This window comes from Ambystoma mexicanum, chromosome 12 (genome assembly GCF_040938575.1).
Source record: "Ambystoma mexicanum isolate Mex_15411 chromosome 12, UKY_AmexF1_1, whole genome shotgun sequence".
Taxonomy (NCBI): domain Eukaryota; kingdom Metazoa; phylum Chordata; class Amphibia; order Caudata; family Ambystomatidae; genus Ambystoma; species Ambystoma mexicanum.
In genome coordinates, this window is record NC_090936.1 from 35,041,368 (window position 1) to 35,058,695 (window position 17,328).

The 17,328-nt window shown below is 46.0% G+C and overlaps 1 long non-coding RNA gene across 1 annotated transcript in view; it reads right to left on the reverse strand.

Moving 5' to 3' along the window:
• The window catches only part of LOC138513225 (uncharacterized), a 169,995-nt gene that overhangs the window by 23,904 nt on the left and 128,763 nt on the right, over positions 1-17,328 (reverse strand). The gene's annotated exons all lie outside the window — the stretch shown is intronic.

Below are 17,328 nucleotides of genomic sequence, written 5' to 3' on the forward strand. Positions count from 1 at the left end.
CGTATCTATATTTCTCTTTAACCAAACAATCCTGTTTTTACTGCAGGCGACTTCTACACTTGGCGCGCGTGTATGTCAACCACAAGGAGTTAATATAGGTCAATAGACGCTGAAACCATGGTGAATACTAGGGCCTACCTCTGATCTAATACAACCAGTGCGATTTAACCAAAGATCTTCGTACAGTACAATCAATTTGCGAGACCAGCGAGCCTCGTTGCCAGGTATAGTTTAAGGAAGCCATGTTATTCAAATCCTTCATTACAATAGAAAGGTTCCGTTATTATGCGAGCTTCCCCCAATCGGGGTGCGGCAACCCTGTTAGTCTCACTACTAATAAAATCTCGGTTAAAAACATCTGCTAGAATAACATTTCTTTTTAAATTCAGCTTCAATTGCCAGGATCCCATAGAACTCAGTATTCCATATCTCAAAATCACTCACCAAGAGGGATTGAATCAGAGGCAAAAGGCCACTCTTAGCCCCCCCTCTTCTGATAGCACCTTGTTGTATAATTTCAAAAGCATCTGAAACCACCTCAATCACAATATTGAGTGATAGTGGCATGATTGCAAACACATTTCCACTTTCCATAAATATTTCAAACCTCTTGAATTCCAACTACAGACACTAAAAACCAGGTCTCTTTGCACGGTCCAACACACTCTTGGAAGACAGGACACCGGGCAACCAATCACTCATTCGGCCAGTCCTTATTTCTCGCTTTTTTAGCTATCACAACAGTCCGAGAGGCCGATAAACCAGAAGACCACGAAACAGTCATTGGAGAATGAGGAAAGCTGTGTGTAACAGAAGACACTAAATTACTGCTAAGTAAATGTAGTACTGCGCTACTTAATTACCGTCACAATGTAGACACATATTACCAAAGTAAGTGCATAGCAGCGCTCATTTCGGTTTTAAGTCCATGCATGTTGCTGTTCCTGCCATGTGTTATTTCCCCACAGTCTAAGGGAACAAGGAAGAGTTTGGAAGTAAGAAGATGAATTGATGATGTCATAAGAAAGTGTGCACGACGTCCCGAGATACTGAATGAAGACGATCTATGGGTCTGTAGTATGTGACTTCTATTGAGTGCACAAATGCAAGTATCAGAATGTAGCCTAGTAGACTGGAATCCTACACTACACCAAGGTTCCAGTAGTGTCAGTTGGGACAGTCATGATGGGAGAGATACTAGAGAAGATGTATATACTTTGAGCTCCTAACTACTTCCCATAACTTACCCTGTAACTAAATAAAGTAACTTCCTTTTATAAATACCTGTCTCCAGTCTGCTTCCTGTATACTTGAAGAACCCAAATACTACAGGGTCCTAGAGGAGAAATGAAGTAAACAATCGAGTGAACTATTAAAGTGGAAAAGAAGATGATTACATGTTAAAGTGTTGCGGAAAACAGAAGTTGAATGAATGTACAGACTGTTGGGATGGAAACGAGCCTATTGCACCGCTCTGCATTGTGTCCATTCATCTCCACTAACCTACCATCAGGCCTCCAACCCCCACCCAGCCAGACTAGGGCCCGCCACACTCAACCAATCCGACCCCCATACGTTTTGATGTAGTGATAAGCATCCGATCCCAGGTCCGAACCTCCCTAAAGTGCCCACCACAGATCTAAAGACTGCACGACTGTATTTCTCTCTAGCAGCAACACATGTCTCCTGTAACATGAGGTACCGGGAAGGGTACATTTAAGATCAATCCCCACGGGGGAGACATTGGGTGCGGGAACTGCGGTATCAATGAAGTCCTGAATGTATGGGTCAGCATGACTGTATTTTATCCTCCCCTCTCCCTGGCACCCCTTTCCTGTGCTGCCCAGGTGCCTGCCGCAATGAGTGACTAGACGGTTTTAGCTGTTTAGCTTAGATAAGAGACATTGTAATTATGTGTGCCCTGACCTTCACCGCGAGGATGAGCCCAGCTGACCCACGTGACTCAAGATCGACGGGGAAGAACCAGCCAATTACTGCCTAGCATCCCCTATGGAGCAAGCCCATGTGTAGGGTGCCTCCAATCAGCGGCACCAAAATGTCCTATAGGTGTATGACGATTTTTGTGTTTATAACCCAATGGTTACTGATGTAAGACCAGAGTGCTCTCGAGCAGCAGAGTTCTTTGCTGACACTTGTATTTTGTATGAGTAAACCTTGTTATCCTTGCAAATCTTTTGACTTATTTTCCTAGCGGGTTGTATTTGCTCTGGAGGGCAAGCATAGAGGGTCTTGCCTTCATTTGGTGACCCCTATGACATTATTCCTCAGCCCCCATACTTGCGGTGATATCCAGGTTGCCTCTCGGGAAAGTCTGTGCCCACCTACAGTGACCAGTCCCCCAAAACGCATACGCAGCAGAAGTGGTCCTTGTGGGTGCCATCTTTGCAGACATCCCGCCTGCTCGTTGGTGCAGGGTGCAGCCCCAGAACTGTTGTGAATTACCCGCAAACAGAGGCTTTTTCGGAAGAAGGGGAAATCCTTCCATAAGTGTGCCTTAGACCATATGTCTACATACTTGACTGCCAAGTACAAGGGGAGGCAAATACAGAACCAACAGGAAATATTGGATTTATGGAGAATGTTTGAAGAAACAGATGGCCCAGAGAAGGGGGCTAGCACCTGAAAATGGAACGGTGATGGACACGGGGGAAAATGACAAGGAGGGGGGACAAAGAAACTTTACCCATTATTAACCAAACTAGCAGAGGGGTACACAAATCCAACCTGTGTGTCTGGAGGAACATCATTAGCAGGCCACGGTACAGCCCGCCCCCCCATACGTTGCACCCCCCCCAGTGTCCACTCATACAGGGGTGAGGGTGATAGATCTTGAAGTGGCATTATCCACCAGACGCACAGGAGTAACTCTGCAACGACTCCCATGATGGAGCCTCATTTAACAATATCAGGGCGCACGTATGGGATGCACTGCAGAGAACCTTATCAGACACTCCCGATTTACAATCAATTATGCAATGCAACATGGGAGATGAGGAAGATGCTGCAGAATACATTTTCGGGTCCAAGAGATGTGGAGGGCGGAAATGGACAGCGCTAGGGACCAATCAATGTTTTTGTTTTATTGCATTGTGAAGCAGGGTCTCCCAAAGTAAGTGCAGAAGGCCCTAGATAAAATAGCAGGGTGGAAGCAAAACAATGGCCCGAAATTCAAAGTATCATAGTGCACCATTGTAGGAGGATCAAAGAGCGTAAAAAGGAAACTATTCAAAGAAGACAGGCAGAAGAAGCAAAACTAGTTCAAACCAAACTAGTGAAAGTAGCTGCAGTATCAGTAGCACCCTCCCCAGAACAGATGGGAGAAGAAGGGTGTGCCTCCATCGCCACACAGGTGAGGATGGCAGCTGTACGCGAGACAACAGGCAAGGACAGTGGGGAGGAAACCAACAATATACAGTACCCCAATGGCAAGGAGGGCCACAAAGAGGACTAGGTGGGTTCCAAGGGCAAAGAGGAGGGGGATTCCGAGAATAAGGACTGAGAGGTGGTGGGCAGGGGCAATGCTGGTCATGCAGGAGGTGGGGTCACTTTTCTAGAGAATGTCATAGCAGGCAAGGAGGGAACTACACCTACAATCCACAATCTTACGGAAACCCCCACCCGGGAGCCCACAAGGGTCCGGTCACGGATTGACCATGATCCCATACAGATACACCAGGCATACACCCAGTTACCTCACCAGATCTCCTGCCCCTATCGCCAGCGGCCAGAACAACAGGCCATGCAGCAACACCAAACCCACCCCAATTCACATGTCGAGGGAAGCAGACACCCTTTTGCCACTGCACCCAACGGTGCAGCGGCACCCTATCAAGGCGCCACCATAGTAGGGGGAACCCCCTTCTCATTTCCAGGTGCAGCCACCGATGCCGACTAGGACAGCCCACAAGGAGCACTTGCGTGTCCAGTACTATCAATGACCTTGCACCCAGAAGAGGAAACACTGGTGGGAGGCAGAGATAGGAAAAATGCAATTCATCTTCATGGTCGAATCAGGGGCGGAAAAGTCAAGCATAAACAAAGGTGACTTCCCGCTATCAGGAAAAACTCTTGACACACAGGGATTCTCTGGGGATGTAGTTGCTGTTCAATACACAGAAGATCAATTGGGGGGAAGGTTGTTCGGGCACCGCTCATCTATTATGAAATCTACCCCATCAACTTACTAGGGAGGGACCTGCTGAGCAAAGTAAACATGACCACATCATTTACAGACAGTGAATTGTATGCACCACTCCTGGCATGTGTTCTTTCTGGGCGATGTTAGTGATACATGCAGTGGTAAACAAGATGGTGGTGAGAGGGATACCTGTGAACCCAGATATGTTCATCTAAGGCATTAGCGTGCTTGCCAGAGCAGTGCCCCAGCTCACCAGAAAGGAATGCAGAGTAACTGCTGACTTCATCTTTCGCCCTGTAGCACTCCCCGAAGTGGTTGCTGGCACCATCTTTTCCTTAGACCAAGAGTGATTGCAAGTGTCTGCCAAGAGAATTGTAGTACTGGGAACAGATGTCCATGGGTGCCAGTGGCACACAGTGTTATTTATTGACCCCAGTATACCCCCATGTAAACTAACTGATGAGGATTTGTTCGAAGATGACAATGATGGGGCGATAGTGCTGGAAATCTGTATACCCTGTGACATCATGGTACAGTACCGAAAAGTGCAGAGCCCCTTTATGGCTATTGTTAGTGGGCCACCCTCATTCTGTGAGAATGATTTGCAGCAGGTTCCACCCCACTTGTGGACCACTAACCCACATGATGTAGGGATGCTAAAAGAAGTTATACCTGTAAGAATAACACTCAAACCAGGTGCTGTATTGCCAAGAGTACAACAGTACCCCCTGTCCAGGGAAGCAGAGGAGAGAATTCAGGAAACATTGCAGGCCCTATTACAGCAGGGAATTATTGGCCCATCCACATCCCCATGTAACACTGCTATCTAACCAATCAAGAAAGCAACAGGGGGTAGTTGGAAGATGATTCAAGACCCCCTCAACAATATTGTACAAAAAGAGTTCCCTCTCGTCCCTAACCTGGCCTCCATCCTGTGCAGCACCCCAAAGCAAGCAACCCATTTCAACTTGGTGGACCTGAAAAATGTATTTTTCTCACTGACCCTTGACCCAGAATCACAGTACGTTACAGCATTTACTCTGGGAGGAAAGTGATACAATCATCATCACTTACCCCAGGGGTACTGTGAAAGCCCCAGCATCATCAATAGAAAACTGCATTAAGATATTGGTAACATTCAAGTGCCCAGCACGATCATACAATACCTAGATGAACCTACTGGTCTGCAGGGACAGCAAGCACAACTGTCAAAGGGACGCCATTGCCTTACTCCAGCTCCTAGCACACAATGGGTACAAGGTGGATAAGAAACAACTCCAGTATTGTTTATCAGAGGTACTGTATTTGGGCCAGCTCATCTCCAAAGATGTCAAACGAATAATCCCAGAGCTGCCACAGTGCGTGCCACTGCTAAACCAACAACGGTGAAAGAGATGCAAACTTTTCTAGGGCTCTGCAACTATTGCAGGGGTTGGATTTTAGACTATGCAGCATACACCAGGCAGCTCCTACAAGGTGTCAAGGAGGCACAAAAAGGGGGACCTACAACCCAGTGGACAGCAGAGATAACTGGGTTTAACGACCTAAAATATGTAATTTCTACAGCTCCAGTTCTAGCAATTCCAGATTATACACAGGAGTTCTACTGTTTTCACATTCCAAGTTTACCCTCATGACTGCAGTATTGACACAGAAAGGTTTTATGGGACATAAACCTCTATCATATTACAGTAGCACACTCGATTCTGTCATGCAAGGCTAGTTCACCTGCGAACAAGCGCTTGCAACTGCAGCCTTCCCCATTGAAAAGAGTTCAACTACCAGGATGGGGTGCTCAGTAACATTGTATGTCGAGCACTCACTGTTTGCAATATTGGAATGATCCATGTGGTGAGATGCAGAACGGTAAATCCAGCCACATTCCTTACAGAACCATGCACTATTGAGTATATGCAGCAGCATGACTGTGCAACTTACGAAGGGGAGGGAGTTGACATTCCCAAAGCCAGCAACAGCGCCCTAGAAGGGAGAAGTATTTTTTGTTGATGGGTCAGCGTCCATTGATCAGGAAACTGGTGAAAAGCATGTTGGGGCAGCTGTAGTGCGATTAGAAGATGGGGAATACAAAATGCTTATCATGAAAAGATTACCAAGGCATTATTCTGCACAGGCAGCAGAACTCATAGCACTGATTGAGGCTCCAAGGGATGTTGTGTAACAATTTATTCAGACGCTGTTTACGTCACCACCACGGTGCACGCAGGTCTCTCCCGATGAAGAAGAAGAGGGTTCAGAAGGGCAGATGGCTCTCCAGTGCAACATGCAGACCTACTAAACACATTGATTTTGGCCCTCACAAAGCCTTCTGTAGTAGCAATGGTTAAATGTCTAGCACACACCCAAAACACAGACAAAATATCTTTGAGGAAAGCTGACGGAGCAGCCAATCTCCCAAATCATATGGGTGCAGAATACGTCCTAGACACTTAAGACACGTTCCAGATAACAGATACATAGACGGCACTCCCCATAGCACAAATTATTGAACTGCAACGCACAGCACCAACTGAAGAATGCCTGTCGAGCTACTATACAGAGCATTCAAACAGTTGCATTTTCCATCCCACAATTCAAAACAACATATTGCTGCTGATCTCCAGGAATATTGGTTCATTCCAAAGATGGTGGTCCAATGTACCACCTGTCAGGTGTTCAGCACAGGGATGAAATTGAGAACTCTATGGGGAACATTACCCTGCCCTGTGGGCCCTTTCTGTGAGCTGCACATTGATTATGCAGACATGGGAGAAAGGTGCAATGGGGCACGATACCTGATTGTGGTGGTGTGTCTGTTCTCTCGGTGGGTGGAAGCAGGCTCTTGTGCCCACCCTGATGGCAAATGCGCGGCAAAGTTCCTTGTAAGGGAGGTATTCCCCTGATGGGGTGTATGCAATGTCCTATGATTAGACAACAGAACTCACTTTTTCAATGAGCTATTCAAGGAAGTAAAAACTATATTAGGGATCAAACACAAAATGTGCTCCATTTACACCCACAAGCGAACAGAGTGATAGAAAAAATAAACAGCCTCCTTAAAAGCAGATTGTCCAAACTGTGCAACACCCTGAAAACGAATTGGGTATACTGCTTACCCCTGCCATTGTTTCAATTGCGCATACAGCCCAGCAAGGACCACCACCTGTCCCCCCACTGACTGGCCGGCGCATGCAAACATCACTGTCGCCAGTAAGGAGAGCCATCAGATGCATATAGAGCTGCCACTATCTTAGGAGAAGAGTTCAAATAATACCTCACACAACTCATACGTGCGATAAGATGCATTTCAAAACAGATCACACCCATGCACACAGAAGACAGAGAAACTACAACTATGTCCCCAAATGCCACCACCCTAACCCTTGTTGCCAGGAGTTTAATCTGAAAATGGAACACCCCAAGATTCCACAGACCTTATGAAGTGGTGTTCTCCACCCCTCTTGCAGTAAAAGTGAAAGGGTGAAGATATTGAACACTTGTGTATAGGCACCTTATAAATGTCATATCATATCATACACCTCTCAGATGTTCGTAAAGCACCAAGCAATGCCCCACAAAGCACACTGACTGGGGAAAACCCTACTACCTTGACATAAGTAGCTTTACGCCAATCTTATCTATGCACGTGGAATGAAATAAAGAACATGCATTGTTGCTAGAGCATGGGCTAAAAAAAAATGTAATCTCTGTCTCTCCATCTCTCTCCCTCTCTCACTCTATCCTTCTTCATCTCCCTCTCCTTCATTTACCCACCCCGTTCTTTCCCTTTCCGCAGGTGCAACGATTATGGAAATGATGCCACTGAATGAAACATACAATGCAGATAGCAGTAGGAGTAGAATTTGTTTTTTACGAGCGCATATAGTTATAACTGTGGGGTACATTTCATAGCTATCCTATTTACTGTACTAATGTTTGCAGCAATATCTGCTGGGGAATTGTGGGGTGCATTTAAAGGCCCCAGACAGAAGTCCCTTTCACCTGAACAGCAGCATTTAAACACTGCAACCAAAAAGGGCCCAGTTTTGCGTTTATTTCACATGAGTGGCAAGAATTTAAACACTGCAACCAAAAAGGGCCCTGCTTTGCTTTCCCTGTTACATGAATGGCAAGAAGTTATACACTGCAACCAAAAATGGCCTGTCTTTTGCTTTTATTTCACATGAGTGGCAAGAATTTAAACACTGCAAACAAAAATGGCCTGTCTTTTTATTTTTGTTCATGTCAAATTAAAGAACCAGCGGGAAAGGGGCCTACCCAAAATTATCAATGGACCAGCAGCAATGTAAATTTACCCAAGCAGGAGGAATCAAAGATTCCTGTGACCTGCAAGACAGGACTTGTAAACATTAAAAAGCAAAAACGGCCTGCATGTGGGTTGCAAATAAAAATGGCTTTAAAAAGCCACAATGGAAAAAGATATCACTGCTCACAAAGAAAATGTCAGGGAAACATGACCCCCCGGTAAACAAACAAATGTATATTATGTTTCACCCACAAAACTCCAGTCACATTTGAAGAGACACTTACTTCAGGAAAAACCTGTTCTGGCTGAGGCAGGAACTTCACCATGACAAGCCCCATTCCAGCTGGATATCGCACCTCTCCTCTAACCACCCCGCAATAACATGTGTTGCTGAGGGAGGCGTCATAATTCCCTGTTCTGCAGACATGATGGCAGGAATTTCAAAGAAGGCAATCCTTGGCTAAAGCATGACGAAAAGGTGTGAGTCACTGTAGCACCCACTTCAAAGAGTAAACTGCCAGGGACTCATAAAAATCCCTCTGGTCACAGGTTAACCCAGGGGAACAGATTGATGTGGGGGGATGAAGTGGCCCTCCCATATGTTGAGCAAGAGACTCCCAATTAATATGAAAAGACTGTTTTCATTTTAGGCATTTTGCGCAGCCATCAGACTAAGGATTGATTTCCAGTTTATGCCATTTTCAGGCGGTTTTAAGGATATAAATTGCATTTACCTGGGACTTTGGGAACTGTAATGGCCAGTTAGATTTGGTTTCTGGCTGATCTGAACATGTGACAATTATGAGATTTGATGAAAAGGTGGAAATTGCAATTAGGAATATGCTTGATGATTTACATATTCATAACTGTTGTACATTTTATGAAAATGACAAAAATGTGCTGTGCCACATACCATGCTACATCGTACGTATTTGGCGATCGGCTTATCTAATTCCCCATGATTAACGATAACCGAATATATGTTTCATATGGCAGTGGCTAGTACAATTATGAAGTTATGATATATAACTAGTTTTTGACAAAAAGTGGTAGGGGGAACAAAAGGAGGATGACAAATGGAAAAGTCAGATGATGCTCTCCTCCCTTGAACCAATCCCAATTGGGGGCGGAGAGAGGGATGGTAACTGTCCAACCCTAGCGGCAGGGATAATTACAGGGAACTCCCCCTAGATTGTAAAGTTAGTGATGTCATTTCTGCTATATAAGGGGGACACACAAACACCAGGGAGACAGGAGGAGGAGGACAGAGAGAAGGCTGCTGAACCTTACCATCTTTGAGAGTGCAGTGACCAGACCCCTTACCCTATCTGTCTAGAGCAGTGGTATTCAAACTGTGGGTCGCGACCCCCTAGGGGTCCGCGGGTGCATCCCAGGGGGGCCCTGAGAGCTCAGCATGAAAAAAGATTTTTTTTTTTTATTTTTTTTTTTTAGATTGGAAGAAATGGGCAGGGGTGGCCCACATGGGCGGGCTGAAGCATGAAACTGTCTCAGGCAACAATGAAAAAGTGGCCCACAGTTGTAAATGGATATTCATTCCTTTAGTCACAGACTGGGCCTCATTACTACTATGGCGGACCAGTAACAACGGCCTGGTAAGCTACCGGCACCGTTGCTACCGTTCCGCCATAGTAAGAGTTGTGCTTGTGGGTGCTTGACAGCCCCCGCCAGGTCTGACCTCAGCTCGTCAGATGCACCAGCACCGTTATTAACGGTGCCGGTGCATCCGAGCTCCCCCTTCCCATTTGAGCCATATGGGGCTCAAATGGGAATGGGGATCTACCGGCACCTTCGAAAGGGCAATTATCATGTCCGCCTAACTCGTCATGACCTAGTAATTGCCCATTCGCGGGTGCCAGACCCGGATGCAACTCCAGTGGCAGCCGTGCCGGTTTTACCGGCACAGCTACCGCCAGAGTAGTTATGAAGCCCACTGTTTCAATAGTACCCAAAGGGGTGCTTTGTGTTAAAATGTAAGTAAATTGTGATATATTCAGCAACAATGGTCAACATTACTAACTGCATAGTGGCCCCTCACCCATTATGGAGGAGCTAAGGAGCCAGCCCAGTGAAACAGTGAGCACTCCCTCAGCTGCTTTATCCAGCTAATGGAGTGCTCCTGGGCTGGCTGAACTGTCAAAGGGAAACACTGTTTCCCTTTGACAGTTCAGTTTAGTTCCCCAGCCGCACATGCTCACTGAGCCATGCAAGTGCTGGGGCGTTTTGCTTCGCCAGCATTGCATAGCTCATTGGAAATGCTGGCTGGGGCACTGCATGTCTGTATGTCCGAGGGGGAGCTCCTGCGCCTCCTCGCAGATACGGACAGAGCAGCACCCACACACAGGCCAATGCAGAAGGTACGTTTATGTTCATTGTTTTTATTTAAACATGTGTATGGATGCGTTATGAGTGAGTGTATGGTGATGGATGCTCATGTGAATGATAGAGTGATTGCTGTATGAATGTGCAGCGCCTTGCATATACACATAATCATGTTCATTGTGTTAGGACCAGTGGGGCCCAGGGGACAGGGATGGTATCTTTTTACCGGACATCTATCATTCAAAACCCTCTGCCTTGTCCACAAGGCTTTCTGGGGCCTCGGTCCAAAATACCTTCAGCTATTCCTCCGCAAATACCTCCCCTCTCGAGCTCTTCACTCCTCTACCTCCAACTCCCTCAGGGTCAGTCGTTTATCAAAGAAACGAGCTGGGGGTAGATCTCCGTCTTCGGCTGGGGCCTCCCTCTGGAACAGCGCCCTGCCACTCTAAAACTTGAGGAGAACCATCTTTCTTCCTGCACTTATCAGACCTACCCTGTCTGCTGCCTTAAACGTAGCACTTGCAAATTGCTGGCTGCACTACCACTGTTTGTTGCCTTTATTATTTATTTATTGTTATTTATCTGTTTCTCCTCTGCTTCGCACTTTCCACTTCTCCCCCCTTCCATGCACTTTTCCCCTCACACTTGCGCGTTCTCAATGTCACTGGGCCTAGTAAGATCGCTGTTTTATTCTCCTCTGTTCCCCTCCCTTGCCTTGTCACGCTCTGAAACACTTGTGTACGAGCGCGATAGAAATAAAATATCAATGCCTGCCCCCTGGACTCCCAGCAACAATTGCAAACTGTTTGGCTATTTACCCATTTTTTGTTAAAAGTATGCTCTACAATGCAACATTTTAACCTATTATTTAAAAAAAAATTCACAGGGGGAAACCCCCCCGAACCTCCCCTTAATGCCCCTCCACTTAAAAAAGATTCACCAGCCGCCACTGGCCCTCAGACTGTGTTGGGAACGGGATGGGGGAACCGAGGGACTATGGTGGGAGCACAATGGGCGGGAACCATGGGATAGTGATGGGAGCAGAGTGGGGAGAGCCCTGGGTGTGTGATGGGGTGGGGAGAGACCAGCGACTGGGTAGGAGTGGGATGAGGGAGCCCAGCGACTTTGATGGGAGCAGGTGACGGCGCGCAATATATACTGTCCATTTGGCATTTCTGGGGGGTCCCGACCTGCCCAAATTTTGCTCAGGGGGGCCCTGGCCAAAAAAGTTTGAAGACCACTGGTCTAGAGCGTCCTGAGATGCAGCTGGCTTTCCTGAATCTTAAAACACGGCTTGCTGTGTAAGTAGCAATACCCCAGCCCTAAATTGCAGAAGCCCTTCATTTTTGTAGCAGTGCATCCACTATCCCATTGAAAACCCCAAATTGCCAGTGTAATTCAATCATCACCCCATAAAATAATCTATTGTTTGCCTGTGTATGTTAGTATATCTCCTTTGAAAAACCTCTCAGTTGTCTGTGTAAATCCTTAGTATTTTTTTTAAATCAATTAATTCTGCCATTTAAATTCACGGTTCAAGATTGTTGCAATTCGAAATCAACCATCTTGTTCCTGGTGTTTTTATTTAATTGTTATAGTCATTAAAGTGTTGCCTCAAAATAATTATTCTCCTTGTAACTGAAAACCGAATTTGTCTGTGCATTGTGTGCATTACCAAACACATTCCTATTTGCATCTGTCCTATTAAACCCAAACCGTTGTTCCCATTGTGAGCAATCCCTTTTGCCTAGAACTCTACCGGTTATATGCCTCTGTCATTGTCACTGAAAACCGATTTTCCTATTGTAAGCTCAACCCCTTCCCTGAGCTGCCCGTCATTGTAAACCCAAGTATGAACGAATTTCCATTTGCCACTGTATTTTCCCTTTGCATTTGCTATCTCCCAAAACCGATTTTCCTACTTTATTTCTTTTGGCCTGGTGTGCTAATTAGTATTCTCTAAACCTTTGCCCATTTCCCAAGTATAAGCAATACCAATTTCCTTCAATTCTGTCCCCTAGCAGTGGTGAGAAATAATCAAAACCTTCCAAAAACGGGTTTTCCCTTTCTTTGCTGGCTTCCCATCTTGTAGTGGTGGGCTTTACCCCAAAGATGATGTGTGGGGGGGGTGTTGCAGGGGAGAGTGCTTAACTGTAGGTGCTATCACTTTGTGCAGAATTGTTATTTTCCTTTTCCTGTTTGTCGTCATAACAAATGCGAGCATAACAGCCCATTTCCACTTGGTCACTCTAGATAGGATATCATTTGTGTTGCCACAATTTTGGTGGCTGTTGTATTTAGATTATCCTAATTTACATTGAATAATAAATTAATACAATATCTTATTAATACACACCGGCCTGGTTCCTAATTCATTGTGACACAGGGTGTTTGTGGAGGTTGGGTGCGAGACGGGTTGGAGGCCTACTCAAAAGAATCCACAGTATATTAAAAATAAAAAGCGTTTTATTGTTCGTCACATTCATTGTAGGGGAAGGAGTGCCCTGGCTGTAGTGTGCTGTGTAATAAACCGTGACAGAACATCTTTTATCTGGGGTGACCATATAAAAGAAAGGGAGGGAGGAGATGGACATGGGATGGGTACAAGTGGACCTGGAATGGAAGCATGCCTTTAAAGCTCACAAGTTTACATCAAAGGACGACAAGAAATGTCCCAGGTGTTATTATATCAACCAGAAATATAACTGAAAGGTCACCAGAGGCCCCAAATGTCATGTCTATACCCTTTGTAGTATTTAATTCCCAGTCACCTACCTCAGTACCTGACATGTTGTTTACCTCAGCCCCTAACATGGTTAAAGGTTTTTTCCTCTTTTCAACCCCGAATGAAAACATGAATGAGAGTATTTACACTTCAGTGATAAATACTGAGCAATCTGTCTTGGTGGCAAACCACACAATGTCTAATATCACAAATGCCACCTGTAGCATCTCCCAATCCACATTGTGCTATAGTTTAATGTTTCAGCTATTAAAACCACATATACAACGCTCTTTGTGCAACTCTAGTAGTTCTCACAGAACAGTGTTGGAGGGGAGAAGATTTCCCTTGCGCAGTAACAGAAGAAAACGACAGACACGCCAGCGTAAATATGAGGCATATCATGCTGTAGGATTAGATCCACTGGAAGACCCTCGCCATCTCGACCAATCAAATAGTTGGTACTCAGATATGAGTGTGATGGGAAGGCGAATGGCTAACGGGAGTTGCTACATTTGTTCCTTAATACCGCATGCATCTGGGGCGCTGAAGGTCTTAGTGCCGCAAGAGGTACCCTTAGTAGAAACACAATGTCTAATTAATCTTGCTCTATGTAGGATAAAAGGCACTTTTCAAGCACGCAGCATCCATCTACAACTTCTTGAGCCAGATAATCGAAAATGCAAAAAAAGTTCTACCAACCCCAAATGTTTCAAGGAGGCGTTCGTAGCCATACAAGGGACAACGTATACAGACAATAAGTGTCAAGAAACAAATTTCATGTGCAAAGCAGAAGGACTTGTCGTTTACTCAGAAAAAACACGAGCCCTGTAGAACAAGCATGTGCACAAATATGGACAGAACATGCCGCAAAGCTAACATGGATCACAGCAATTGAGAAGCTGCTGAAATTGCACCAAGAAGAAAGCTATGATCTTTGTTTTTACAGCGAAGGAACAGTCTCGATAAGGTCAAACAAACTATGCAATAGAACATTACTCCTTCCAGACCTCTGAAAAGGCACTTCAGCACTGATGGATTACTACTGGGTCTGTGGCCAGAAAGGGTACTTGCACCTCCCACCATCATGGAGGGGCTAGTGTTCATTTGCAACACTACATTCGACCCTGCTGGAAGTACCTGAAGGACACCTGAAGGGGGGACCCTTGTCTGACAAAGAACAAGCGGTGCATGAAACCACAGAAGTAATACCCACCATTCCACCTCCAGACAGCCGTATACTTCCAGAAAAGGAGCACCATGATCAACTCAGAAGAAAGAAACAATCATCCAATTACTTGTCCCAAGATTCCTCTGATGTGCTCGCACAAATACCAAATGAATATAGACTGTACAATTCTGCAGAGAAATGCTTTGCATCCCTAGTTCCCTGCATTCAGACAAGGGCCAATGCCAAATGGCTCTAGATTGTTAGGTGGGAGCTGATCCAGCTGGCAAACGATACTGAAGAAGGATTCAACGTCATCAGAGTGGAGCTAAGAGCCCTCAGACCAGTGACAATGCAGAACCGATACGTCCTCGACCACCTGACAGCTATGTAGGGTGGGGTTTGCAAAAAGATCGGGAGTTCATTTTGCACATTCGTACCTACTGCAGACTCTGAAAATGGGACCCTATCACATGTCATTGCAGCAGCACATGAACTTGGGGTAAAAATGAAGAAGGAAGCTGGGATCCAGGAAGACGATTGGGTGAATATGACATTCGGCATAGTGCCATCCTGGCTTGGAACGGTGGTAAAAATCCTAGTCCATAATATCGTGATTATTTTGGTGATTTGCTGCACGTGGCAATTGGGTCTCCGTCGTTGTGCTAAAGCAGCACCTAATAGTGCAATGATGATGGTGACAATTGGGAAAGTTCATAACAAAGTATCTAGTACTCAGGAAGTAAAGATCCAAACTGAGCAAGACGATGGCCCCAAAACCTGCATAATAGCTCTCCCCATGGGCGATGAGGTACACACTCTGTACCACACCATTGTACAACCTCCAGACCCCGAAAATTACAAGGACGTTTGGGTAGATTTAGCAGGGACAAGGATGCATATATACGACCTACACGCCGAACAGTATGCACAGCATGGGGAAAGCCCAAGAAGTGTCTGTAGAGCGTGGATGCCTATGAAGAAGCAGAAAGACGTGCTAATGGGTGGATGGATGGATGGATGGATGGGTGGGTGGCTGGGTGGATGGGTGGCTTGGTTTTTGGATGGGTGGGTGGCTGGGTTGGTTTTTGGATGGGTGGGTGGATGGATGGATGGATGGGTGGGTTGAATTTGTTACTGTAGATATAACAAAGGGGTGAATTTTGGGATGGAAATGAGCCTATCCCACCCCTCTAGGCGCTTCCAAATAAGGCAAACCCCATCTGAAGCTATGTAACCTATAAGGTGGAGCAGTACACATCACCTGGTATCATATAAAGACCCTGCAGCACATAGAAATAGGCGCGTATCACTAGAAAAGCCCACAGTCCTCGATGCCATTTTGTGTTACGCCCAACATGAGACAGGCTGCAAGCCCACACTGCTCACGTTCCCAGTTCCCGAAGCCCAATTCCTACACAACATACTGGCTCCGCTCGAGCCCTGTTCCCACAGAAGCCCATATCCCTCTCGTCCCTTTAGTGTTGCAAATATTTAGTATTTGCCTCCAGGAATGCGCCCAGCAAAGACTATACCAGGATCCGCACTGTGTCCATTCATCTCCACTAACCTGCCATCAGGCCTCCGACCCCCACCCAGCCAGGCCGGGGCTGGCCACACTCCACCAACCCGACCCCCTTACGTTTTGATGTAGTTATAAGCATCCGACCCCCAGGTCCGAACCTCCGTAAAGTGCCCACCACAGATCTAAAGACTGCACGACTGTATTTCTCTGTAACAGCAACACACATCTCCTGTAAGATGAGGTACCGGGAAGGGTACATCTAAGATCAATCCCCAGGGGGGAAACATTGGGTGCAGGAACTGCAGTATCAATGAAGTCCTGACTATATGGGTCAGCATGACTGTATTTTATCCTCTCCTGTTCCTGGCACCCCTTTCCTGTGGCGCCCAGGTGCCTGCCACAATGAGTGAATAGTCGGTTTTAGCTGTTTAGCTTCGATAAGATACATTGTATAATATGTGTGCCCTGACCTTCACTGCGAGGATGAGCCCTGCTGACCCACGTGCCTCAAGATCAACAGGGAAGAACCAGCCAATTACCACCTGGCATCCCCTAAGGTGCAGGCCCATGTGTAGGGGCCTCCAATCAGTGGCACCAAAATATCCTATAGGTGTATGATGATTTTTGTGTTTATAACCCAATGCTTACTGATGTAAGACCAGAGCACTCTCGAGCAGCAGAGTTCTTTGCTGGCACTTGTATTTTGTACGAGTAAACCTCGTTATCCTTGCAAACCTCTCTCTTGGCTTATTTCCCTAGCGGGTTGTATTTGCTCTGGAGTGTGCGCATAGAGGGACTTGCCTTCAAGACGCTGAAACGTAAGATAGATCAAGTCATTGTATAGGCTAGCTATAAGTAGTGAGTAGAATGCAGGCAAAGCCGTCATTGTACAGAAACACAACATTGGTATCATGAATAGTAAGCCAAAGAATCATTGAGAAGGAATGAAAAGCTGTGTCGCAGTAGAATAGCAGGCTAGCGGAGCTGCGTGAAGAACTAAGAAGTGGGGCTCAGCTATCTAGTCTGAAGAAGAGCGAGTGTGTGGTGGATGAATCCTCTCACGCTAAGAACACAAAGGATGCAAATCTTAATTCATTTAAGCATTTAAAAGCTTGCAGAATGAACAGATTTGGGGTCTCGTATCAAGTCA